General features: G+C 43.0%; 1 protein-coding gene and 1 long non-coding RNA gene across 5 annotated transcripts in view; both read right to left on the bottom strand.

The window, feature by feature from the left end:
* The window catches only part of MPP7 (membrane palmitoylated protein 7), a 157,633-nt gene extending 148,707 nt beyond the window's left edge, over nucleotides 1-8,926 (bottom strand). For 2 of the 4 annotated variants that reach the window (XM_037385049.1, XM_037385051.1), the window contains exons 1-2: nucleotides 8,771-8,926; nucleotides 3,833-3,908 (exon numbers count right to left, since the gene is read on the bottom strand). The gene's annotated coding sequence lies outside the window, so the exon portion shown is untranslated. The remainder of the gene's footprint in view (nucleotides 1-3,832; nucleotides 3,909-8,770) is intronic. The other 2 variants (XM_037385052.1, XM_037385050.1) reach the window with 2 other exon arrangements.
* A 1,109-nt stretch (nucleotides 8,927-10,035) lies between these two features.
* Nucleotides 10,036-16,223, bottom strand: LOC119147210. Its single transcript, XR_005103972.1, has 3 exons — nucleotides 15,535-16,223; nucleotides 13,225-13,445; nucleotides 10,036-10,296 (listed from the first exon to the last, which is right to left on the bottom strand). It is a non-coding gene; the product is annotated as an uncharacterized LOC119147210 (long non-coding RNA).
* Between the last annotated feature and the right edge of the window lie 11,067 nt (nucleotides 16,224-27,290).

Genomic DNA, 27,290 nt, shown 5'->3' with positions numbered 1-27,290 from the left:
TCTTTTCAGGAATATGGAGATACTCCTTTCATATAATCAAGAAAGTGGTTTTTCTTCCTGAAGTACCACCACTGTCTCAACCGCCCAGCTCGTGAAAATGTACAATGCACCTGCTGGCACTATATGTCATTCCAGAGACTTTTACCTGTGATGACAGCAGGTTTATTTTAATAAGCTGGAGTGTTTTGATAAGTAATGCATGTGTCTATTGAATTGATGCATACATTTTAAATATTAATGCTATATCAAGCTAGATGAAAACATTAGAGAAGACAGAATAACTGTTTTAATAATGTGGGTCATTTAATTCCCTGATGCAAGCTAGCAGTGTGTAGAATGGTGAGTTCAGTCCCTGGATAAAGCAACCAGAATGCCTCCTGTTTTGTTTCAAGTTTAATTGCTATCACCCATAGGAAGCCAAAACCACTAGCTGGCACTTATTAAAGTGTGATAAAGCTGAAAGTCTGAGAAGTAAAATGTAAATTCAACATTAATGAAGTGGCATTTACTCAACTGTCATCATCGATTACACTTGCCCAGCTACATAACAGTTACTGAATTAAACGTTGTTACAGCTGCTGTCTGCCTCTATTCATAGAGCAGTAAAAAGTATTTAACTAGAAACCCATCTTCCTACAGGATGCTTTAATTCTGAATAATTAAAAAAAAAAAAAATCTAATACCACCTTTGGTTTGCCGAGCCAGAAGTGAACCACCAGTAAAATGTTACTGGGTTGAGACTACCTGTCTTCATACTACCAGATGTTGGTCATTGTGTTTCTTGGTATTTTTTTCAGTCAGTCAAAGTGACGATAACCAATCACAAATTACTTGGGTCACACACACACCCCATCTCTTCTCCAAAAGTAGCATTTTGCAAGGTTTCTGAAGTTTTCTTGGTATTCCATGACTCACTAAGTATAATTAGCAGATCAGCTAAGGTCCTACTGTGAGAAAAGGTTATTGAGTTTGCCAACCTTTCCTAACAGGTATCACCCAAAAATCCTGTGCTGTATGCAATGTGGGGATCCGTTTCTTTGCAAAATTCAAATACTTGTCATATTAATGTCTGCACATTCTTTTTAAATCAGACACCCAGGGAAAGAAAAAAAAAAAGAAAAAAGTTTTACAGCTCTGCTATAGTATCCTTTTGTACCCAAAACACTTAAACACTTCCTCTACAGCCATGTCAGCTACAGAGTCTTCCTTTCAGCCAAACTTCTGTATTGGTTTCTAACACCCTTCTGTTCTCACCCCAACCTTTTTTTCCTCTTGAAATGAAGATACTTAAGTCTTCATTTATGACCATGAACAACGTCAGTAAAAACCCTAATGAGAAGGAATCTTAATTATCAAGTAATAAATGCATATTTACCATGAAATTAGCAGTTAATATTGAATACAGTATGAAGTGTTAGAAACCAGGTTTTTTGTAGCTTCTAGGAAACAAAAGCCATTTACAGCTTGGCACAACCAAGTTTTCAACTTTTTTCTAATTGTCAAACTGTTTCTTTGACTGCCATTTCCTCCCGTAACTGCCTTACAAATCCTTCTCTTCATGGCACTCACAGCAGAACTTTCCAGATCCAATTGCCTAGGAAGACGTTTTCCTCTACTGCTGCAGTCCTGAAATCTGCTATTTCCAGCCACAATCTCTCCTTCGGCCTGGGTGCTAGCACACCCACCATCCACTAGAAGTGGCTATCTTCCAGCAGAATCAAACAGAGGAAAACTACGACAGTATTCAACTGTCCCATTTGCTAGCTCTAGCCATGGTTCTAAACAATAGACAACATCCATCTTTTCTACAGTCCTTCCAAAAACGTGTTTGCCGGATGACTGACTTCTATCTTTCCTCAGTACTCAGCTGCTGCATGTTATTTTTGCTCTCCATTTTTACTATCAAGACTTCTTGAAGCTGGATAGTCTTCCCTGAGAAGTGCCCAGAGTATTTCGCCCGACCTGTTCCAGATCTCACGGCCCAGGCACATGACTCTCACAGCAGTCAGACGAGGGACCAAAGGCACCACTCAACACCTACCTCAAGGCATGCTATTCACAGTTTTGTCCCCTGAGGTTTGTTTGCCATTTTGATACCCTTGCTCAGACTGGTCATGGCAGCTGGAAGGTGGTTCAAGTCACTGTCTGATCATATTTCAAACACACGACAAGCTTTCGAAGCTGGGAGCCAGGCACTGCAGCTTGATCCAGACAGTTTAAGACTTGCTGGGCTATAGTACTTGTAGTGTCTTAATATCAAGACAAAATTTCCTGCACATCCAATTTTGATGTTACTTCAGAACAGACTTGAATCTTTGAGGAAGTAGCCAATCTTTGAATAAGAAACCTACAACAGCTCTGCAGTAGAGGCTGAATGTCCCTTTGCCCATAGGAAATTAAATGCTAGAACTGAGCTGGCAGGACTGATGTTACAGGTTGGTTACATATGTACTGGAGGGAGCACAGACTTACTGAATCAGTTAACCTTGGAGATGAGGCAGCAAAAGACACCTTTCAGGGTCTCAAGGATCTGCAGATGGCAAGAGAGCAGCAGCAAAGCCAGGATAGGGTGTGCCCCAGGCAAGGCAGCTAACAAAAGGCTGCTGTTTGTCCTGGTGGGAGCAACAGTCACTTCGCCTTGGGCTGGTACAAGGGAGAGCATTAGGGGAGAAGCAAGGATTTTTACATATGACCTGCAGAGTAGAGATTTCATATTCTTGTTAGAGTTCAGCTTCTATTCACCTTAACAAGAGAGCAAGCTGCTCATGTAGAAGCTGGTTGTGGTCGCTTCTCCAGCACTGCTAGTCTCAAGATGACACAGCTTCAGCGTTCCCCCTTCCACACGGGCGTTTCACTTACAATGCAGTGCCAACACAGAAGTTAACTGTGTTCACAGCTTCCCAAATGACCCAGATTACAATGAGATAATTAACTGCTCATGAACAGCTATTCATTGCAACTATCACAGTATCTGTTAAACCATTGAAAAGCCTCATTATTTTATGTGTCAAACCTCTAAAGTTTAAGACTGCTTCTTTAGATCAGTTCTGGTTTTCAACTCTTCTGGACTGTGATAAAAAACCCAAGGTTTTCTATCAGTTGAACTTGCAAGGTATTTTCTAAAATCACAGGAACACCACTCTCCATCTACCAGTTGAAGCTTCTGATTTGGCCACATGTAACTTGTGAAATAATTATATTCCACTCTATTTATAATTAGCAATGTCAAGTCCATCTTTGTAGACACCATTCATGGCATATTGTCTGTGGAACAGCAGCTCTGCATTGCATATCTGAAACTACATTGTTCTTTTTGGAACAGTTTAGTTTGCTGAATCCAAGCTCAGTCCACCAAACAATACATTACGAACACAGTATTTTCTGTGCTCTTTATATAAATGGATGTGTACATTTCCAAGTTCTGAAACATACCCAGTAGCTCTGAAACAGAGTTTTACTCTATGCTTAAAACTTGTTGTGGTATCAATTGTGTAACACATTTTGTAGTCAGTTATCATGAACTGTTGGCTGTATTAGCAATACACTTTCCTATTTTTTTTACAACTTATACCATCATATATAATGAAATAAGAAAATTTAGTCATTCTTGACTGAAAAAAGAGGCTGTATCTACAAGATAATAAAGCAAAACACAATTAACAATACTTAGACTACATATTGGTACAACAGCTTTATTTATTAATATTAAGCATGATAGAAAATTATTCTTGGTCTTTCATAATAATCCACACATTTTTTGTAGAAAACAAATGACAGCCTAGTCCAGCATCAGAAAACAGTGGATAAAAGAGTTATCATAAGGTAATCCTACCTGGATGACCGTTTTTACTTCAACAGGGACTTAAGATATGCATTTTCCAGACTATGGAGCTGAGAATCTGTGAGGCCTGAAGGAAAAAGGAAAGGCTCATAGTAATATGACATTGGTTCTAGTCAGCATTGGAAATACTACCTATTTTCATGATTTTATTCTCAATGTTAGGAACACAGGTTTAAAGTAGTTAACTTCCCAGCAACTGTTTTTCTATGAAGCCCTGCAGAAACAAGAAAAGTCAGAAAAGACTTATTTAAGCTAGGAAGAGAAAGGATTTCAAGTCACAAATTTGTTCAGGCCTCCACGCCTGTCCTAGATAAAGTGGTCTTAAAGTGGTAATTAAGCAAAATAATGATTTCAAAATGGGTGCAGATAAGCTTTGTCTGACATATAAATATCTGTAAGACTTCACAGGTGTATAACCACATTTTACACATAAACAATATGCAAGTTCTGGCACAAAACTTTAGGTGTAAGCCTTCTCCCACTGCACTTAATGGGTCCATATTGAAAACCCTTCAGGCACTTGTGACTTCATGGTTGTGGTAAAGATGGTCATTTCTTCGGTTCGTGATGGCTGATCACTCTGCTTTCGAAAGTCAGCAATAACCTCAAAACCATTACTAACTGTGCTTACTGACATGCAGCAAATGTCGTTTTGAACACTCCACCTGGCATCATGCCCTGCCTAATCCTCGTACAAACTGAAAACACCCAATGTCTCATCTTGGCAATAAGCTGCAGGAACAGAAATGGAGCAGCAAACCAGAATGCACGTGGGGAACAGAACCACAGCAACCCTGCCAGATGTATGGCAAGCACCTAAATCAAAACAGGGTAAAAAACATCAAAGGAGACCTATTCTTTCTATGTTCATACGTCACCATCTCTTCTGCGCACCGCAAACTACAATGTTCACATCTCCAGCTTCGTAGTTATATAATTCAGTTTGTAGTTAAAGTTTATTGATTGATTTAATGTTTATCTTTATATACTGATGTCACTGAAGACTTAAACAATAAGCTCATTTCAAGAGCTTTTGGTTGCAGTCTTATTACATCACTGACTGTACTTCACATGGCTGAGAACTAAGAAAGCTTTAATTTTTGTTCTTTAAAACTAGCAAACAACTCCCAAGGTTGACTCTTTCTTTTATTGAAGGGGGTATTGACTATTTTTCTTTTAAAGGGTACTATTGTCTAGGCTGGATTTTAACTTGATCTGTTATTTCATACAAGTAACATAAGAACAGCAATAATGGGATCAATATTAGCCTTCACAGCTGAATGGAAATGCGACAAGAAACGAGATGTTGGCCACATGTAACAAGATGCGATCCCAAGAGATTGAATATACTGAAACCCTTTAACATTAGCAGCTCATCTTTTCTCCAGAGCTCACAACTGGGAGCTAAGGTCAATTCTACACACGATTCATAATGTAGATTAATAAATTATTTTAGGGACAAAACCTGGAGTCCTGAAAACTAGTCTGCTTAACACTGTTGCTTAAGAACACATGGAATTTGTTAGCCTTTCAAGGGGGGGGGGGGGGGGGGGGGCGGGGAGAGAAGGTATTTGTGTTCTTTGGTAGCCAAGCATAATGAACATCGATATTCAAGAACACCAAAGTAAAGTTTTGTGCATCTTCAAACACACACTATTCTTGTTTTCTGCTGGTTTTCCCCTAAATGCCAGACTGCTAGCTGAAATAAAGAGCATGTCAATGTACCTCTATGATTTATCACTGTCTTTGGAAACTCACTTGTCAAAGAACTTTACTGCATACCCCGTGGTTATGCCCAAAATGGTTCTGTATAATACGCAAACATAAGAGTCAGAGCTGCTCTCAGACCTGCCATACGGCCAACATGACATGGGACAGGGCTAGTAGTCTGAACTGTCAAGGGATGTGAAGGACACTGCACTGTAAAAGTTATCTGATGTGTATTAAGTAATGCTTGCTCCCCGTCTTTCTAATTCCGTAATACAGGGCAAGGCACTGTATTAGGTAAGTATGATATCACTTGAGATGTAAACACCCACGATCTGCTGAAAGCAGGTATAAATGAATTCTGCTATATTATTATATTTCTAAGACTAAAATTAGGAAGAGTCAAGTTAATATATTGCATGTTTTCCTTAACGAACAAGGAACAGTAGCAACCAAGATGAAAACTTTTCAGAAGACAGGGTCAGGAAGAGTATATACACTACAGGCTGGGATTAAACTGCATTAGCACAACTATGTGGGAAGGTTTCATGACTCCTACACATAATTCATGTAGTTGTAGATGGTGAAACTTGCTTAATTCACTGCAACAACTTTCCAGAAGATGCTCTAGAATACAACTAACAGACACTTTGCTAGCAGTGAGACAGGATTTTTTTCCTGGTTTTACTCATTTTCAAAGGAATTTCTACAGTAAACCTTAACACAGAGGAAGTGATTTAAAGGGAAGATGCTACTGAAGCACTTTTTATAGATCCCTTCTGCTCCCTTCCATATGCCAGAGAAAAATGAAAGGCTCACGGGTACCCAGGTGCTTGCCACATAAAAAGGGGAGATACAGCACAGGAAGGCAGGCATTGCAACACCGTAAGAACAGATGGGAGTTCCAGCAGATTCCAACAACATCTTCGTGAGAAGCACAGTACTCCCACAAGGCACTCAGGAAAGGGCTGGAAGTTGCCACTTAGAAAACATACTTGTGACCGTTTCCTATCGGGAGTTGGGATGTCCTATAAGCGTTAACAAAAAAGCACATAAGCATCCAAAGTAATAGTACATTCATTCATTAGCTTGCTTTCTCTGCACCTGGTATTGACTTTCACATCACACTCTTAAAAACTTAGAGCTCTGACACCTGCCTGAATTAAAATTTAAATTCCAAATGGCATGCTACTACACAGAAAACACTTTATTACAAACACAAAAACGCCATACTAGCTCAAGGTCCATCTAACACAGCATCCTGTCCCTAATGAGGACTGCCAGCATATGCCTAGAGAAGAGAACAAGAACAGAGTAAACACACAGCAACCCTTTCCTTGATGTTCTTTGCCACTGACTGTGTGATTTGCAGCTCTGGGATTTCCTTTGTCTCATTTTAAGTATACACTTGTAAATATGAACACATTCACATTAAAGTCCAAAGCTATTCCTGAGTCTGAAATCAATTAAATCAACTTTTCTCCATTTAGGTTACTGCTTTACTCCTTTTCATTCTGATGAATAAACGGGCACAGTTGAAACTGGTAAGTTTCATTCATTCATTCCCTGGCTCTACAAGATTAAAATCTAAATTAACTGTGGCTTTAATACAGCTTTTAGAAGCTGCATGCAATCACTCATTCTGAATACAAAAAAACTTACTCAATCCAAACAGTGATATCTAGCAAAATCCTACCGTTAACTCTAGGTAAGATTAAAGATTTGATCCACATCAATTAGAGCAAACAATACACTCAGTAAAAGAATAACCTAGTTGTAAACTAAATAAGATCTTTCTGTAAATACGGCCAAGATTTAACATCCTTCCATAAAAGGGACCTGAAGGATGACGATAATACCTCGTACCAAAATTCTAATTACTGTATTTTAAAATTAACACCTACAAAAGGTAGGTTTAAGCCCCCGCAAAAAAACCCCCACCAAAATAAAAAAACCCTACACAGCCTCGTTAAAATGGGGCTCTTAATCTAAGTTAACTTGAAAATAAAAACTCTGAACCTCATTCAAAAAATGTAACTGTAAAAAAAGAAATGCTGAATTCAAGTACTGAAGATTGCCATGAGGCGTAAAGATGTTAGTCGCCACTGTCCAGACTATTCAGTCTTCTTCCAAGGGAAGAACTAAAAAAAAAAAAAATATCACCGAAAGCTATTGCCCCTGAAGTTATTCTATCGCTTATTTAAAGGGAAGGAAAGGCAAAGATGCAGTGAGCTGTTTAAGAAATCAAATAAAAGAAAATGCTCTAGAAACGCAGAAAGGCAGTTTGTTACAAATACAGAATAAATAGAACGAAACTAGGAATTCAGAGGTAAAAACGCAAAAGCAGCATGCACAGGCGCCTACCGCTCTTTCGAGCTCTTACACCAAATATCATTTACGTTCTCCACATGCAACACGCCAAATTAGTAACGCTATCTACTGCTCAACACAGATTAAACGTAGTCATTAACAAAATGAGCAAGGAGCTGGTTTCACAGGTGACTGAAGTCATTCTCTGCCAATTCATAAAAACACCTCATCGTACCGATAACCTATAGATTAAAGTTTATGAGTCTCCCGAGCCCAGCTGCGTAGCCCGATGCCACTGAATGGTTTACTCACGTCCACTGCCGGCCGCAAGCGAGCTCTCCTCACCCCCTCCCCGCAGCCCGGCGGGCTTTACCAGCCCGGCACAGCCGCAGCACCAGCCCTGATTAAATTCTCCGCTCCCCCCACACTCCCGCCCGCCGGGAGGATCTCGCCGTGCCCGCGGGCAGCCCCGGGCCTGCCTCCCGCGGCGGCGGGGCGAGACCTCCCCTCACGGTGCCGCGGCGGCGGCGGGGGGCGCGGGAGCCGCCTCAGGCCCGCGGGGCCCCCCGCCGCCCGCGCGCACCGCACGTGCCGGGGCCGGGGGGCTTACCGGGCGGCGGCGGGGCAGGGGGCGGGGGCCATCTTGGAACCGGCGCCCCGCGCAAGGGGTGCGGAGCCCCCTCACAACGCCGGGACCGAGATCCCACAGCCGGCACCTGCCGCATTCCCCCCCCCCCCCCCCGCCGGCCGTCTCCCCCCGCCGCGGTCCCGCCGGCAGGGCGCAACCCCGCCGCGCACCTCGGAGCACCCCTATCCCGGCGGCGCTCGGCGCCCGCCGCGCCCCGGCCGAGCGGTGGGGCACCCCCCCGCTACAGAGGCGCTACAGAGGCACTACAGGGCTGCGGCTCCTACCTGCGACCGGGCCTCCCGGGTGGCGGCGGGCGCGCCCCAGCCTCCCTCTACCCGCGGAGCCGCGCGCCCCAGCTCCCCATCGCCACCGCCGCGCTGGGCCGGGCCGGGCACGCCGGGCCCCGCCCACCTGGGCCCGCCCATCAGGGCCCGCCCACCGGGGCGGGGCCCCGCGCACCGCGGAGCCCAACGGCCGCTCGCCAGGCGCGACCCCGGCCCCCCCTTCACACGGGCACGCGCCGAGGCAGGGCTCGCGCTCCATTGGCTGGGGACTGAGGACCGCGCACGGCCGCGCACCGATTGGCCGCGGTGGCAGGCGGGTGCCCGCCCCGCGAGGTCGCGTGACGCCAGGTGGCGGGGGCTCGGCGGGAGCGGGCTGGGGCGTGGGGGTCGCGCTGCCTCGCCTTCTCGCCGTTCGGTGCCGGGGCGCTTTGGGGCCTGGCGGCACAGGCTGGGGCCGGGGGGGTCCGCCGCGGGGGCGGGGCGGGAGGAGAACCGCCGGTTCCCGCGGCGCGGCGGGAGTGCCGTGCTGCGCCACGCGCGGCTCCCCTCTGGTGCGGGCCCTCCTCCGCCCGCCCTGGTGCGGGCCCTCCCGGTGCTGCGTGTGGCCGGGGCGCGGCACCGCGTGTCGCCACGGTGCCTAGGGGGCCCGCAGGAGCCTCCGCGGGGTCGCGGTGCGGTGTTTGGGTCTGGCCGCTCCCCTCGGGGCTGCAGAGCCGCGCACCGAGGACATAATTCCCTGGAGCTGGCGGGGGAGCGGGGCTGCGGGATGGACAGGGCTTGGTAGCTGGCAGGGGCAGCGGTGGCTTCACCAGGACAGGCTGCAGGCCTTACCTGTGTGTGAAGGGATGAGGCTAGTCATTGAGTAAATCTATTCTTAACGGTTAATTTTTCATATAGTAAAGTATCCCAAGGATTCTTCCGGTCTTTTCCAAGTGGAGGAATACATTGGGATTATAAATACATGTGTTTGCAACAGCAGTGCTGCCCAGTGTCCACAAAACCCAGCATTTAGTGCACCAGGCAGTCAGCTCGCAGCAGTGAGACCCTGGTCTATGCCAGGCTGTATTGGTACTAGTTCTTGGCTAACCTCAACCTATGTTGTTACAAGTGGTTTGGGACAGCTTTAATTGTTCTGTACTTAGTGGGGCCTTTCTGCATTGCCATCAAGTAGTATTTCAAGTGAAATGTTTAATTGTGACAAAAATTCTTTGAGATCTATAACCAGTTCCAGAAGACTATTAAGTTGCTTACAAGTTCATCACGCTTCTTGGGGCAGACCTTTTATTATTAGGCACACATAGCTGTGTACTGTATAATGCAACTAATCTCATTCAGCATCCTCCGACATCTGTTCCTGTTCAATGTAAAATTATGGGATTTTGGCACACTACAGGATTTCATTATGTTGTCAATCATTTTTGGTTTAGATCAGAAAATCATTAACAATTACTTCCTTCTTATCCTTATCTTCAAAGACTTGGGAACATGATCCTTCCTTTTGTGATCCATCAGCAGCTGAAGCATTCCTGAAAGGAAACCAGTTGAACATAGGTGGTTAGTTTTTTGAATAAACTATTCTCAAAGACAGCAGAGTAATTACAATGCCTAGAAGCGCTAGACACCTCAAAATGTATCCCAGTTTCTGGATGAATACATATATCTTGTGTTTTTTGAGATATTTTAAATATTCCTCTCGCTTTCCTTTTAAATAAATATTTCACAAGATTAAACAGATGCCAAGCTAATAATTTCCTCCTTTTTTGCTGTGTACCACCCAAGTACTTTTTCATATCTTAAGACGTAACCTCATTTGGAAAACTAATTAAAAAAAAAAAAAAAACCAAAAAAAACCCCCAACCAAACAGTTCAGATTTCTGGTATTTTTTATGCAAACTTTTAGTTGAGGCCAGGCTGTTGTATGAAAAACTTAAATTCCCCAGGATGAAAGCGCTGACTGACACTAAGCAACAAAACTCCAAAACAAGGCTTCTGGCCAGAAGGATGAATTGCCATTGTACCCATCCAAGTATTACCCTTCTTTTCCTATTGTAGCATTTGGCAAGAGTGAGTTGAGCCCTCCATTGGTTTTGAAAAAGGGTGTATTCTCCACAAACTCAAAACAAAGCAACTCCTGTAAGCTGAACACTCCCATGTGATAGCAAACGAGATGAAAGTAAGGAGAGAATGAAGAGCTTTCAACAGGTCAGTGCTTTTTCCAAAGCCAAGGGAGACAACCATCTCCAGAGGATATTCTCCAGCATGACTTTATTTAAAGAACTAAGCATCCCAAAGCCATTAAATCAGTCTGAGTCTGAAAGTCTAAGAGCCAGACTAAAAAAAGATAGCTAGGGAATTAAATTTAGGCAGGTTAGATGCCATTCTCCTTTTAATTTCTTCCCAGGGATTTCTTCGGTGGAAAATGTCAGGAAGAAATGAGACACTTAAGAAGCTGCTGTGACATGCTAGTTCCCAAAACAGTTTAGACATGACTGATAACAGCTGGGAGATTTTCTTCTGTTTTGCTGACGTGGTTGGAAATCTGCAAAAGCAGCATCTGAAATCTTCTCTCAAGAGAATGCAGCAGTAAAATGACATCTCAGGTGGTACCACGTTTGCAGATCACTGTAGGCCCACAGAATATTCCTGGCTGCCTCTAAAGATCTAGCTGATCACAAGGTGTTGGCACCTCTCTTCTCTAGTTGCTAAGTTGGTGTTACAAGGCAGCTAAAGCATACTAAATACTTTCCTAAAATTATTTTTTCCGTGCAGGCAATTGCTATATCTGGCACAAAGATGTTGTATGATCATTAATGGGAAGCGAAACTGAGCCAGTTTCTCGTCAAAATGTAGCCAGCCCTATGGGATGATTTGAGAACTCCTGGGTTAAATATGTTTGGTTGTGTGTGCGTAGAAACTGCTTTGGTGTTCTTCACCTCCTGACACTGACGCTTCCGCTGTGCATAGCTGAGATTCTTGCATAATTTAAGCGAGCCATCTCAGGTGTCTCCCACTCTGTTCAGAGCAGCATTTGAGCTGTTCCCCGGATTTTGGCACACAGCTTGTATCACATAATATTTACAGAAGAGTTTACCAGACCTGATTATTTAGAAAATTTCCTAGAGAATAAGATTTTTTTTCCAGACATATATTTGAATGGCTTCCAAAATATTTATGATGGCTGCCTTCAGTCAAGTTTTTTATTTCCTTGATTTTAGTCAGTATAACCAATTTAGTCGTTTTTCTGTCTCAAATTCCACTGTTGTTAGCACAAGTGAAATAAACAGTCGTAGACATCTGTTTTTTTCTGATGCATTGTAAATGCTTGCTGGGGTTTTTGTGTTACTCTTTCATCTTCATGGTATTCCAGCAGACAGCCTTGTGGCTAGCACAAAGGACTGGCTGAATGGAACTGGAACCAGCAAAAAATCTTGCCAGTCATGGCAAACTCAGGATACTGGAAAATGTAATATCTCAGTCATTGCAAATTGAGCATACTGGAAAATATGTAAAACCAGATTCCTTTATTAAAAGTGTATTTATTTTGTTTTCTCACTTTTTCCCATTATAATTGCAAACCCTTCTGAAATTTGCTGTTCAGGAAAACTCTGAAGTATATCTAGGTACAGTAAATGATTTATGCAAATTATTTTATTGAAAGAACATGCACATTCATGCGTACACATTATTTGCCTGGTCTTCCTATTACAGATGCAACCTGTAGTAAAATCCTAGTTTGTTAAAGCAAAGGACTGCTCTAGAGACTCCAGATTTCTGACTGATGTGGTAGAAATCTGTATGTTTGTGTAGGGCACATGGATCTTGAATACATATGTTAAACATTATTTTTTGTTGCTTTAGGTTGTTTTCCTGAGGAAACAGGGCTTATGATATTTTGATGTTCATGAGCAATCTATCTCTGAGTCCCCCTTACCAATTTCTGAATTTTTCTAGCTGCACTTAAGGTAATTGTAACTTTCTTCTTTCATTATATTTATAAAAATCTCAAAATACATCAGGTTTTTTCCCTTCACCTTGTAAGCTTTTGCTGTCTATAGAGTTCTCAGTATTTTTCTGTGAGGCTACCTCTATGATGTTCTTGTATATCAGAATTTCTCCTCAGGATCCAGCTACCATAAAGGTACATTTATGATGTTGACAGACATCTTCAGATCTGGCCTTTTTATTCTTCTATGCGCTCAGTGAGCTTGCCATGGCTGTTTTTGCTGTGCATAAGCTATTTTGAATATTCATATAGTTTTGATAAATAACCAACCTCAGTTTTGTCCCTTCACCAAAATATCTCTTGTTCTTCTTGCTCAGTCTTAACAGTTTTCCTTACTGCAAACCATGTTGATATCCCTTCTGCCATTTGTACCACCAACTTCTCACTTATGAAGCAGAAATTACATAAAGTTGATTCAGCAGGAATACAACAGTTTGTCACAACAATTTACCTGTTTGATTGACATTTCATATTCTGTTTCACTTTTAATTCTTTCCTGAATATCTTCCTCATGATCTTGCTTCTAAACCATATCAGATAAGCTGTTCTGCAGAAACTTTTCCAATCAGCAAGCTATGATCCAATTTGCTGAACTTTGCAATACATCCATTGGTACTCCATCCAACTTGAGAAATTTTGTTGGAGCCTTCTCTGACTTGCAGTCCTCCTGTTCTGAAAAGTTAATTATATCGATAATGAATGCTATTTCAGGTTTTAATGGTGGCAGTTCTCTTATCCATATGATTCAATCATTTCTCATACAATTCCTCATTGTATTATCAGTGTCTGATGATCCCTTGTTTTTCTTACTAGAATCTCACACGTTAATGATTTATTAATTCTGGTTTTCAGTTAAAACCCTTCCATTATTGACATGCAGAAATCAAACATCTCCTCAGTTTTGCTGCCATCTCCCAATCCCTGGCATACCTACTGGTATTTAATCCTGTTTAATGGGTTGGATTTGCGTAACTAAGCCACCTACCACCACCAAAGTGCACTGAACCAGGAGCAGATACATCCTTCATACTTCTCAATATTCCCATTATATTTTAATAAAGTGCTTGGAGAGGAGAAAACCACATACAGTTGAAACTAAGAACAAATAATTAGTTTTTTCAATACTTCTAAACAGGGGTGTAATTTATGAGTTAAGTGCTGATGTTAAAGTTTCTTATAAAGCAACTTCAGGATTTGTGGCGGAGTTGTGAAAGAAGTAAAAACATAATGAATGTGAAGTTTAGGATGTCCCTAATTAGGCTTCCACTTCATTTTGCTGAACTCCTGGGAGCGTGAACTGTTTGCATCACAAGATAGTTACAATGTTACTGCTTTCTTTCTCTTGGCAGTTGCAGAAAACTACGATTAATTAATTTGGATGTGTCTGCAAGCCAAGAATGTGCTGTTTCATGAGTGCGATCCTGCATGTGCATTTTAGTCTTCCGTTCACAGACTAAGGAGAACTCTGATGCTTAGAGATCAAAGTCAGAAGCCAGGGAGTGTGATCCACATGATCAAAACATGTGGTTTTGAATGGCAGACAGAAGAAATACCAAAAAAAGAATAGAATTTGGTTGGATAAGCAGCTATCATCTCATTTCAACTTGCTATCAGATGACCTAATCTCATTTCCCTACGTTTTTTCCCCTCTAACCCTGTCTAATACCCTCTTGCTGCTGCAAGGCAGAGTGCAGAACACCTGTGCAAACTGGAGGTAAGGCAATGAGCACAACCTGCAGCTCCTTTCCCTTTGGGCAGTGTGTGGCTATAGAATGGAAAACAGATCACCCTTCAGTATTATCTTAAGTTATCATCATGTACAGTTGACAGTACCAAGTTTAACCTTTAGGAAATGCATTAGAAAAGAGGCAACAGCTCAGGTACAGACACAACACCAAGATTAACAGGAAATACACAACTATAATCTCACAGAAGCGCATCAGCTAATAAGAGGGAGCCAGATGTACTTTTTCACAAACTGGCATACACCTGTGACATAGCTGAGTTTAAAACTTCTCTAAGAAATCAGTGATTTTAAGCTAGCAGGAAAATGGGGTAACTGATGCTGAGTGCCTCTGGGAAACAGTCTGTTCCAGAGGAAAGAGGTTTGCTTTGGACCTAACCTTACCCTCTGAATTCACCAATGTTGCTACGTATGTGGCTGCAAATTGGGGAATATCAGAATTGGGGAGGTAGTAGTCCAGGACAGGCAAAAGTTATCAGCCCTGTGAATGTGTCCGTAATTAAATAAAGTTCGAGCAGCCATAATGCCTGAAATGCAGCACCAGCACTTGTGCATTTAGTGAGTAGCAGAGAGGATCTTTCCAGGCTGAAAAATGAGCGCCTATTACTGGCAAGATGCTCATTATCAATCCAGCTGTTACCAGTCATTATTAAGCATACTCATTCTCTATCAGATTGTTAAACAAATGTTTATTAGGGTTGCCTGACAAAAACTGAGAGCCACGTACTCCTCAGATATCAGGAAGTGCACCAGAAATTAATATAGATTTTCCTCCAGGACCTAGCAAGATCTACACCTTCCTCTTGCACCTAGCAAGGTATGGTCAAGCCTACCTTTAATATCAGGATTGCACCCAGCTGTGTTGCACTTACTCTTTACCAAATGGCCACAACAGCACAAGGTTTAGAGCTTCCTGATCTGTGCCAGATGCCTTAGCATCAGTGCTCATTCATCATCTCTGGATGACTCAATCATGCAAACACTTTGCAGGCAGTAGTGCAACAGTCTCCGATTTACCTCTTCCCAAGTACAAGCAGAGACGCTCTGAGCTCAGGCTGCAGCAAAGCTCACATCCAGGAAGAAGTGGATCACGGGTGTCTTCTGCATAAATCCACTGGCAAAGCTGTTCTTCCTTCCTGGTTGAAGCAGTCATTGCTTCCCAGACTTCCCAGAACTCTTCTTCTGTGCCTGGGCACAAGCTCCTACCCGTGAAAGGCAATTTAGTGCTAACAGGACTATGAGCCACTCAGGATCAGCAGAAATAGGGATCATAATTCTGACCAGAGCTGGTGAATGCCATACCCCTCCTTCCTTGCACTCCTCTCGTGCCAGCTCTGGAGGGGGCTGGATGAGGAACTGTACTCTTTCTGCAACTGGAAGGTTAGTGCCTTCTTAACATGACTGAAAGGCAAGTGGCTGCAACTCAGAGCTGTCATTTCATCTGTGAGTGGTGGTCTTTCCAAGTCAACATTTTTACCTCTCTAGGCTGAATAATGCACTGTGGTTCTTCGGTTTCTATTTTCATTAGCTCTTCTAGGGTGAATTGTAGACAGGCTGGCTGTGCTTGAAGCCTGCCAGCACAAGCCAGCCTACTGCAAAATCTCATTATCAGTCTCCTATTTTCAACTCACTTAAACTCTAATACTGTTCAGGTCTGCCAAAAGTGCTGTTCTGTATCTATGGAGGAACGGTCTTTTCCACCTGGAGGGTACCTTTATGGCTGTTTTGCTCTTTTTTTGTGTGTGTATGTACGTGCACATATAAGGGAGGGGTGGGAGAAAGGAACAGCTCCCCTAAGAGACAAACATCCATTTCTTTCCCTAAGCTGGAAACATATTTAAATATGCTTGCTGGGAATCAGCCCTTCAGCTGATTCTCAACACATGCAGAAGGTAGGGTGAGCAGCTCTGCCAAGTTTTTAAAGAGCCCATACAGCCCGTTACACAGGGTTTGACATTTCCGACGCAAGACCCAGCTTTCAGCTGTTTGCACCGGGCTACACTGATTCAGACTGGAAAAGTGGATACTGATTGTCTGCATCATGTGGGTGTTTTTCTTGCCCAGAGTAAGTATCAACCAAAGTGTTTAGTCATTTCTAAAGTTTTTCTCATTGAAAAATGATACATCCTTCCCACATTTAAATTAATCAAACTTTTTATGGAGAAAGTTTGCTTTGAAATTGAGCAAGGGGGGCCTTTGTTGGATGCTTTTCACTGCACCAAAGAAAATCTTCTCTTATTCAGTCAAATTTTAGGGTATTTTAAATCTCAGTTGATGGAGACACTTGCTACAGCTTAAGGGTTAAGATTGTCTCAGAGCAAGTTTATGCCTTTCGGTTAGAGTCCTGTTGTTTGTACATCATTCCCACAGTTCAAATAAGGCTCTCTGGCCCCTCTCAGCTCCTAGCCTCAGTGCACTCTCCATACAAAGCCACTACACATGCTGCAGTCCAGGATTACATGATGGAGACAGCATTTCCCAATAATGGTTGTTTCCAGCTGCTGCATGCTGAGCCGGAGCCAAGGAAGGAATGGAGAGCAGGGACACTTTCCCGCACTTTCAGTGACCTCTCTGCTGGCATTTAGGCAATGTGAAAGAAGAAGCTATCTGATTCAGAGGCAGACAGAGTAAGAGCCAGATCTAAGGTCTTGCTGTGGAGAACCAGCAGGCTGTACTGGAAGTAGGAGCATGTGGGATGAAAACTGGGACTTGGCAGAAAAGTCAGATATTCAGGATTGGCAGGACAGCAATACGGTTTTGAAGCCACCAAAGGAAATGACAGCTGGCAGAGACTGAAGATCCAGACCAAGGATATTTGGGTTGTAGGCTAAAGGGGTGGTAGAGGTGAATGTAGGATCGGGGAAAGAAATTGCCCCAGAAAGTGAGCGCAAGGAAAAGAAGCTGATAGAGAAGTTGGGATGGAGGGGGAAGGAGTACTGAGAATGCAGTCCCAGGAAAGAGGCTGGCAGTAGAAACCGGTGGAGGTGGGTAGTGCTGGCAAAAGAGTCAGGAGGGAGTTCAGGTTACCTGGGCAAGGAGACATGGAGTGTTCGCTTAGCTAGGAGTTTGAATACAAGGGGTTGTATTTAACCAATGTTTGTGAAGGACACAAATAAGGCAACAGTTGCAAGAAAACAAAAAGTAGCCAAATTATATTCTCATTGTAAAAGCCTGTAGGTGTACACTCTGAGAAGACAAGAGGGAGCCCAGGACATGAGCAGCTCCTGACCTGAGCACAGGGTCCACCCTCTCACCACCTGCACGCTGGACTGGCCACCGCAGCTCCTCCCGACACTGTCAGGCTGCACAGGGCACTGTGCCATGCCTGCTCGACCAGCTCTAGCAGGAACACAAGAGCCCGTGGTGGGAAGGTTTGCTGATGGTGGGAGTTCCTGGAAGTGGCATTGTCACTGGCATGGTGAGTCGATGACGTCACCTGCTTCATGTGTATCTTTTACAGGGTGGATCTTCTAGATCTTTTAGTGCAATTTTTGCTTGCTCTCCGTTCACCACAACTTGGTGGTCAGGCTGTTGGCTGCATTTTAATGCCAGATATTAGGCAGAGACGTTTCAGCTATCTCAGGTAACAATATGGCTTTCATTGATTTTAATCTAAAATAATCATGGCAAGATAAAAATGATGAAATCTGTGGCAGATGAAATGTATTACAGGCTACAGCACTCATCAAATGAGTAGCAGACAATGATTACTATACTTCGTGCTGCTTTCTGGGGTAGACTCTTGTGCTTATTTTGGAAGTAGTTCCTGATCTTCCTCTTCTGACCAATGCGTATGGCCCTGACTGTGAGTGCTCAAGCTAGGCTGATCCTCTTACTCTGCATTGTGTTTAACAAAAACTCCAGCTGTCTCCAGGTTTTCTGTGTGCAGAAGGTTGTTAAGCCACACAACCTTTGGCATACTTGATGCTGGTCTTCATTTCTGTCTGCAGTGACGTCACTATTTGAGTTGAGCTACTCTACCGTCATTTAAAATCAACCAGGTACCATCAGCATTTATGAGTCTCTTATATGTGGTGTTTTGTAGACCATGAACAAACACGTTCAATAAGTCTGATGCCAGCACAAGGTGTTGTGGGAATCGCTCTTCTGGAGCTCCAGGGGTGGGTTTGTGGTCCACAGCCCCAAGAAAATGTTTACCACAGAGTTAACACCTCAGTCACCACTGATACTCTTTGAGGAAGGATGACTGAAGGCTTCGTCAGTGGACTAGCATGTCAGATGGTACCAGGGGTTACTTTGAGCTGAAGCATGCTACATTTTTCTCATTCTCTTGACCATCCTTTTTAACACACTTAGCAATTGTGATGGTGTTGATGTTTCATTCCAGCAGGAAATCTGACAAAATGTCACTCACAAGACCTTACCTGAGCATGCCAGGGATGATGCCTGTCCTGCCAGGAGAGCCAGATCCAGGCATGGGTGTCTGCAGCTCCGGAGAGCACTGGGCAGTGCTGTTGTCTTCAGTAGCTTTATGCCATACTGTGGGCATCCAGCCCCGCAGCATCAGACGGCGCAGAGATGCACAGACAGTGCTAGCATTTCTTTTCCCAGTTTCTGTAGCAATTACAGCATTACACTGTCACACCTGCATATTAAGCTAGATTAAAAGTATCCCCTGACTTCAGCTTGTGATTCTTAAGATCTCTTTTTTTCTGGTAGTACCTAGTGCTATGTATCACTTTGTATGTTTAAAGCACAGTTTCTGCATCCTTGGCTCCAGCTGAGTGTGTCTGCAAATCAAATCCTAGGTTATCAAGTCAACACCCAAAACGAGGATTATGAAATTAAAGACTAACACAATAAGAAGTCCCCTGCTGGAACTCTCTACCAGGAGAGGAGCAGACTCCAGTCCTGCAGGGATTCTGCTATCTTAATTGTAAGGCAACCCTGTTTCTTCATGCACTAGCCTGTGTCATTCACAGTTCATTTTCCAGTTTCAGCAGCAATGGGAATGAGGGTCTGGCAGACAACCGATGCTTTTGGTTCAGAAACTGACTTATACCCATAGCAGGACTAGGAAAAAAAAATGCAATGTTGCAAGTAAAAACTATGCTAACAGTTAAAATTACAAAATTAGCTTTGCCAGGTTTTCATGGTTGATTGTGCAACATTAATACTGCTTGAATGTATTTTTTCTGAATACAGATACATTTATGTGCTCTGCCTCTTTGTCAGCTCATGTTCTTTGTGATCCCAGAGTGTGTTGAGAAAAAATTACAGGAGAGAGAAAAAACAGGTAAGTTAATTCGGAGTAATCCATGCACACAGCTGAAACATGTCAGCATTAACACTTCACTTCCATTTAGAATAGGAAAGACCAGCAGAAAGGATTGGAAGATGTTTTTGCAAAGAAACTCCTAGAAGGTGCTGTGTTGGGATAAGTGTAAGACTACACATACACTGTTTTATAAGAAAGGTTATAGTCCCTCTATATAAGGCTTCACCAGTGAAATAATACTTGGTTCTATAAAAAAGGATTGAAAGGAAGACTTAAGGTAAGTTGACTAGGCTTTTCTTCAACATGAGAATTCATATGTAATTCTGGAAACATCACATCTGATAATGTGGTGGTTTCTATCACTGAACAGACCAGAGAGAGAGAGGTGGAACTGTCTGGTTCCACATGTGACAGCACTTTGCATGCAGTCAGTGTCACTGTGTGCAGATGGGCTTTAGTATATTCTGCTTAAGGTACTATCTTGAGCTCCTGCTTTTTGCACTGATCGGGTGGGAGCTCAGAACTAGTCTCATCTCTGGGGCACTTGCCAGACACAGCATCAGAACTGAAGTGTTACAAAGCAGACAAATAAAATGCAAAAATATTGAGGGAAAACTTGTGGACCAAGTATGCTGCTTGCTAAACCTGTCTGCCTTCCTAGACACCAGCAAAGGCTGATGAAAAAGACTCCTCTATAAAAACAAAACAGCTTGTGTGTGCCATGTCATGTTTTTCCTTTCAGAATCAGCTTGGCAGTGTCTCTTTAATGTGCAGCACTGTGAACTTAAAAGAAATCTCATTATCAGCCTTCCTAGCCTTAAGCACTTCATGAAGTATTCCATGATTGCTGGCTTGCAGATGCTGCAGTTAAGGTGCTGGGTGGTGGGGTTTTGTTTGTGTTCCCTTAGGCCCTTTTCTTGTTTTTATATGTGGCTATAAATATCTTACCTCTGAGAAAAGACATGAAAGTAATTATATAGACATTAATTAGATGCCATGTGATTATTATTTTTCAAATTCTGGAGTCACAAAGCATAACTTTTAATTACTCGTTTTTGTTTTGGGAATAGTAGTTTCTTCTTCAGACATATATCAACATGATCAGAAATATGTATAATTTATTCTCCAGAATTCTTGATTTCCCCCAGCCAACTTTTAATAAATAAGGAAACATTTGTGCCTGAATCAAAGAGTTATGCACCCCTGAGTAAAAGTTCCAGTTCTTCTGTTGTGGGTCTCAGCACTGTACATCTATCATGTTCACAGAGATTCTCAAGATAGAGATCAAAAACTTATAGTTAATTTCAGTTCATTTTTTAACTTCTAAATTAAAGACAGAAAACTTGATTCCAATGTAGTCATATCCAACCGGCTGGTAGGTGAGTAACTTTTTTTTAGCCCTTCCCCTACCACGAAACAGTTGGTACAACAAACTCATATCACTTAATTTAAACTACATCTAGATAATATTATGTGCTTATGTTGTATATTCAGGCATTAAGGAGAAGACTCCTTTTTGCAAACCATTTTGCAGAATGCAAGCATATGACTTCAGACTGACTGACCATGTTGTATTTTTGGTAAGTAGCTTTCATCAAAATAGAAACTAGTAATGATCCATTGGTGTTAGAAACAGCTACAAATCACTGAGAACATAGGGTTTTCAGGCAGAGGATCCACTGCAGCCAGAATTCACAGGTTGCATTACTTGGGAATGAAACTGCAAGAGGTAGTTTTGAAGCCCAAGCAGCATGCAGAAAATTACTGCAGACCACAGAACTATGTGTAATAGCTGCAGAACCTCCACTGTGTCGAAGCTTTTGAAATAGCTGGGTGGAGGAGGAGGTGGATTTTGCAAACTTCTGAGTGTGTCCTAATGACTTTTAGCCTTTGATGTACTTCGGTTAATCCAATTCGGTTTCTCAGTACATACAAAATATTATAAGATTTTCTAGTATCTAGTTTCTTTCCTTTCCCCTTTCTTTCTAGTTTCTTTCCTTTTTGTTTAGTTTCTAAAGAATCAAGGCTTAGATGTCTGTCTTCCCACTAATTCTTGGATTTGTTAGCAAGTTTCAGAGTTGACACAGGTCCTAAAGATGAGTTTGAATTTACCCAGAGGTAAGTTCAATTTTGTGAAAGCAGGTGGCTGACAGAGGAAAGAAACCAAAATTGGTGACCCCGCACCCAAAAGCTACAATAACTCAACCATTATTAGTTGTCAGATCTGTTCAGGGGAGCGGAGTCTCCAAGCAAAGCACCCAAACCTTCATAAAAAGCTTCCATCAGAATTTTGCATGGATGGAAAATAGGGGGATCACAGTATAGATCCTTGGTGTAGAGAGTGTTGTACTCTGGCCATTCTTTGTCCAATATGAAAGCAGAGATGGACCATTAAATATGACGTGCATGTCCTCCTTTCCTTTCTGTCCTGTGCTGTCCCAATGTTCCCTGAGCTGCACCCCTGAAATCTCATTCGCACCTCCCAACTTACCCACCAGAAGTTCATGGAATCAGATTTGAATTTTTTGTATTTGCCATCCAAACCAGCAATTAAACTCCCCTATGCCTGCTCTCCTGAATATATACTGTAAAAAAGCTGTCTTGTGGTCATATGCTATTTCTATTTTAATTTGATTGCAGATGTTCTTGCACTTGCCCAAGGCTGGCTGTGTCTCTCACACTTGCTCTCATCTGCTTTTCCAGCCCGTATGCTAATCAAGAACACATTATTGTGAATCAATGCCACACCCGCCCTATCACCATGAAATGGCATTCTCAATCATTTAATTCTTAGCTTAAATTAAAAATTCCCTGTTTCTCAGAAGCATTCTAAACCTGCTTGCTTTTCTAAGCTTTACATCTTTATAGAAATATAACTGGATTGTGACGAGTGGCTCTTGGGATCCTTAGGCCATAGCAGTCTGGATGTCATGAAAACCTGAAAGAATATTCATAGTGATATCTTGCTGTTAGAAAATGCTACCATTAACAATTCCAGACTGCCAAAGATTATGGATTAATCTGAAGAGTGAGTCACGTCCTGGCTGGGTAGGCTTGGTGAACGCTATATGAATTACTCAGTTTTAAGCTGCTTTAGTGATCAGAGAATAAACCGCTGGGCTCAGAGAGAGAACTGGTAGTCACTTGGTGTGCACGGTGTTTCTCCTCCTCCATTTCTAATTTTGGAAATGATGTGAGAGCAGATCTAGAATGCTGGAAAGGTATTAACTAATACATGGATGATTGTGGATGGCTACCCTGGTCACAGCTGTCTGTCTTCTTTGGGAAAGGCCAACATTTAAAGCCATCTAAAGGCATCTCAGTGAGTATTTAAATTTTCAAGGCACTGGGCAACAATATTTCCCCCATAAGGAAAGAGCAAGAACACCAGTAGTGACTGTTTTCTGGTACAAAGTCATATTTTTATGGAAGGGCCGATCACCAATTTCCCAATTCTTCTCATCTTTTTAATATGGCTATACCTTGCAAGTCCAACCTTTGCATGGCTAAAAATGAGCTTGAACTATACTTTCTGCCACTCTTAAAACCGTGTAGTTCTGAATGCGCTGTCAGTGACCACCTACATTTTCCCTATCAGCAGACAAACCTGCCGCTATCTTATCTTCTGACAAACGTGTTGGTCGTTGACTGTGGGTATAGCAGCCACAGACCCTCTGATCCCTTTCTCCCAGCCTAGACCTCCTGCTCCCTTTCTTGCTGCCTGGGTCTCGTTTGCTCCATCCCTGTGTTGCACCAGCTCTGCTATATCCACCATCTTTGGCTTCTTACCTCAACCTTCCTCCCTTGTCCCGTAGTCTCTGTCCAGACAGCACTCTTTTTTTCTTCTCTCACCTCTCCCTCTCCAGCTTGTCCCTCCCTTGGGTGACCATTTCTTCTGGGTTGCCTCAGACCAGCAGCAGGCTCCAAATGAGCAGAGGAGAAACTAGCTGAAGAAAAACACCTTGGCGAGCCCCAGGCTAGCACAGAATCTCTGCAGGCAGGATCTTTGAAACCCCAAGCTGCAAAGCTCTGTCAAGACCAAACTGATCTTGCTCAGGCCCATGATTCAACCAGGCTGAGGTGGATTTCAAGGGTGGCTAAAGCACTCCTGCCAAATTCCATGGTTTTCCTCTGAAGTGTGGGGCCTTTGGGACTGTCTAAAGAAGAGGTTGCCATTCTTCTTAATATGCGGGAAACGGCACATTTTTTCTTACACTTGTTGAAAAGCGAAGCCATTTTGGCTGAAATTTTTATATACACTCGGTCTGAGGCAATTCTTGATACCCGCATACACACATCACACGGATCCAGCCTTAGGCAGACACCTGCTATGGAAAATGTGAGTCCTGGTGGCTGAAGTCTGACAATGGCATCAGCAATGGAAAATGTGGTCTAATAGTGGGAATTATCAGGCAGCATTTAACAGGTGAGTTTTCCCAACACCACCCTAAATTATCCCTCCACTGAAAAGCTGTTAAAAGATTCAACAAAGTTATTTGTCCTTTGCAGTAATTTTCCCCTTAAAAGCCTTTGGCATGCACTTGTTCATATGAAATAATGATTTGCGGAAATAGAGGAAGTTAAAATCCCACCCATCCTTTTCTCTCCTGGTTTATTTATTTTCCATGTGAGATTAATGAGTTTCCTGCAACAGGGCTAGATCCGCTCACGCATTGTGCAGACAAGTTAATATTTATTTCCTTTTCCAAAGGCGAGCAGACACCTTTGTGTTCCCTGGTTTTTAAAAGCAGAGATCAGTGTACATTATGTCAAACGACACTAAGATCTACCATCCTAAATTATAAAATGCTAGTTTTACATTGCCTACTGCTGTTAAGAAGACTGGTAAAAATCAGGCTGAGCTGTACTGCTGGGTGCTGACATGGAAGCTTAATTTAACTCGCTTAATTTATTTTACCAGTGGATACTTTGGAAAGAACACATCTGCTTCTTTAGAGGACTTTCTTTAGTTTAGCGCCTGTCTCATGTCAGGTTCAACTGCTGTGTGCAGCGAAGCTCAGAGAGGCTGGTTTCCTATGGATTTCTCTCCCATGTCCCGCTTACCCTCCCAGTTCCTTCCTGCATCCCAGTGCCATCGCTTCTTCCTGCGGCATCCCCAGGTGCCTGGGGGTCCCCTCTGGCAGGTGGTGGTGCCCCCCGCTCCTGCCCTGGTGGGGCTGCAGAGCCGGAGCCCCTCTCCAGTGGTGGCAGATGCCTGTGCTCTGCCTGCTGGCAGGCCGGGCCTTTGTCTCTCCCATATACAACTACCAAGTTTCACTTTTGGTCTTGCTCTGTCACATGCCTGTAAGTGGGGAAATGGTGGGTGGCAGGAGGAAGGCTGAGGAGGAGATGTGACAGGCAGATGATGTCAAAATACACACTACATTTCCTGGGGAAACCAGGTTAAAAAGGAGCTCCTTATTGCCAGGGCATTATGTAAAAGAATTATATATGACAAATGCTGTGGGTGACTTCATTCAAGAGCCAGTGGATATTTACACTGTTACTTAACCTCTCCTTCTTCCAGGGTCAGCCTTGACACATCACTTACAGCTCCTTTCTCTCTCTGTTCCAGTCCCCTTTCATAACCCCGAGGAGAAAAATCCTTTCTTTTTTTTCATATATAATTTTAAATTTTCTGTTTTAAAAGGTAAACTGAACAAGCAATATGAAGAAGTTACAGCTGCCTCAGGCCCCTGAGTTTTTAACTCCCTGCTGCTGGAAGTGTGAACTGGGGCAGTGCAGCCACAGTCGGTGGAGCTGTGCCAGTGTGAACAAGGGGAACTATTCCAACCATGTGTGCAAACTCCACCAGAGATTTACTCACTTTCTGAAACCAAAGAGCTGAAAGTTCATTCCTGTTTCACTTATCTGCCAAGGCTGAAGTTCAGTAATTCATACTTTTACGGTAACAAATAATGAAACAGCTATAACAGAGCAGGGAAGGCTTTGATTAGGTATTTTATAGCAAGTACAAGAAAAACATTGGATCTTGTGCTCAGGAACTGGCAGCTACGAGAAGAAGGAATGTCTTGGTTCAAACATGTCTGTAGTCAAAAAAGAAAGAAAGAAAGAAAAAGAAACCTGGAGAGTTTCTTTCCTATGACTTTACAGGCAGTACAATAACCGTGGCACTTCAATAAGGGAGCAGTCATAGATACAGCTTTCATTGTCTGTGCTCCCACTGCCACAGATAAAGAATAAATGAGCCTCTGATTCACAGTGCCAGAGCAACATGCCCCTTATCTGACACACCAGACTCAGACAGAATGAATTTTTCAAGGCACATGCTAACTGCAGCTGAGAATTTCAGAGCAAATAACAGGCAGGCTGTGTTAGAACGACATCACCTGTACACCTCATACTTCAGAAGCCTGTGTTCAGAAAGCAAACCTGCTGTTCTGAGCAGTGTGAGTAGTAAATGTTGCATTATATAGCCTCACAGAGAGCATCCTGTGTGTTCAAAGGGTTGCCTGGATCTCAGCCCTCCCACCCCATTAAACACAGTGGGAATTTTGGAGCTAGTACTTTGCGCCCTTGTAGAAAGGGGCCTCCTCCCTCAGAAACAACAGGCAGGAGGAAAGCAGCACAGGAGAACTCATTTCCCACTTGCCATTTTTAAAAGAAAATAAAGCATCGATGATCGCCAAAGTTCAAAGAGAGAATCGTAAAGTCTTTCGTAAGTGCCCTGATGCTCCCAGGAAGGTCTGACAGGTCTTATAGTTAACATGAAGTCAGGCAGGGACTAAAAAAGATGAAAGTTTGTTGTGCCCTCCTTTCCTCTTCTCCATACTCATCAGTAGCACACGATTGAGAACTAAAGGAGCGTCTCAAGAATGCTGCTGCCACAATGGCACAGGCTGGCAGAGATTTTCTCTTTGAGAAAGTATGCTTTTTACAAGAAATACACCATCCAAATTCTGGAGATGCAACAGTGATCCATGAAGGACGTTAGAAGTATTTTCCCCATAACAAGCCATTTTGATTTTTCACCCTTAATTACACTCTTTTTGGAGATAAGTTCTCAAGCATTTTATTTCTAAGATTTGAGAGTTGTAAATGAAGACCAATGTGACCTAGAAACTCTATTTGCTTGGTTTACATTTGGCCTTACCCTTGGCTTTCAGTAACCTGAAAATTTTTATTGACAGTTCTTGAAACTGAGTTATGATGGGCTGTGAGGAGCCGACATGCTGCAGCACCGCAGCTGCAGAGCCCGCAAGGAACAGGACAGGGACGCAGCCAGTGAAAAATGAGCTCTTAGATCAGGGGTCTGTGAACACTGCTCACCCAAGGCCTTACACATTTTTGTGGGACTAGTTCCCATGACTCTTTTGCTTTGAGATTACACTCCCAGCTAAGTGCCTAATTGTGGGCTACAGACTCTAGCCCCATCGTGTTTCCTCTCCTTCTAGCCATGTCATTCTCGGACTTGCACTGACCTAGTTTCAAAAGGAGAGGTGGGCTTCGTTCCCTTCCCACGTAATTTTGTAGTCTACTAATTTATGTTCACTGGAACCATAAATTGTTTTTT

Source organism: Falco rusticolus, chromosome 4 (assembly GCF_015220075.1).
Source record: "Falco rusticolus isolate bFalRus1 chromosome 4, bFalRus1.pri, whole genome shotgun sequence".
In the NCBI taxonomy this organism is placed as follows: Eukaryota; Metazoa; Chordata; class Aves; order Falconiformes; family Falconidae; genus Falco; species Falco rusticolus.
This window is presented reverse-complemented; position numbering and strand designations above follow the sequence as displayed.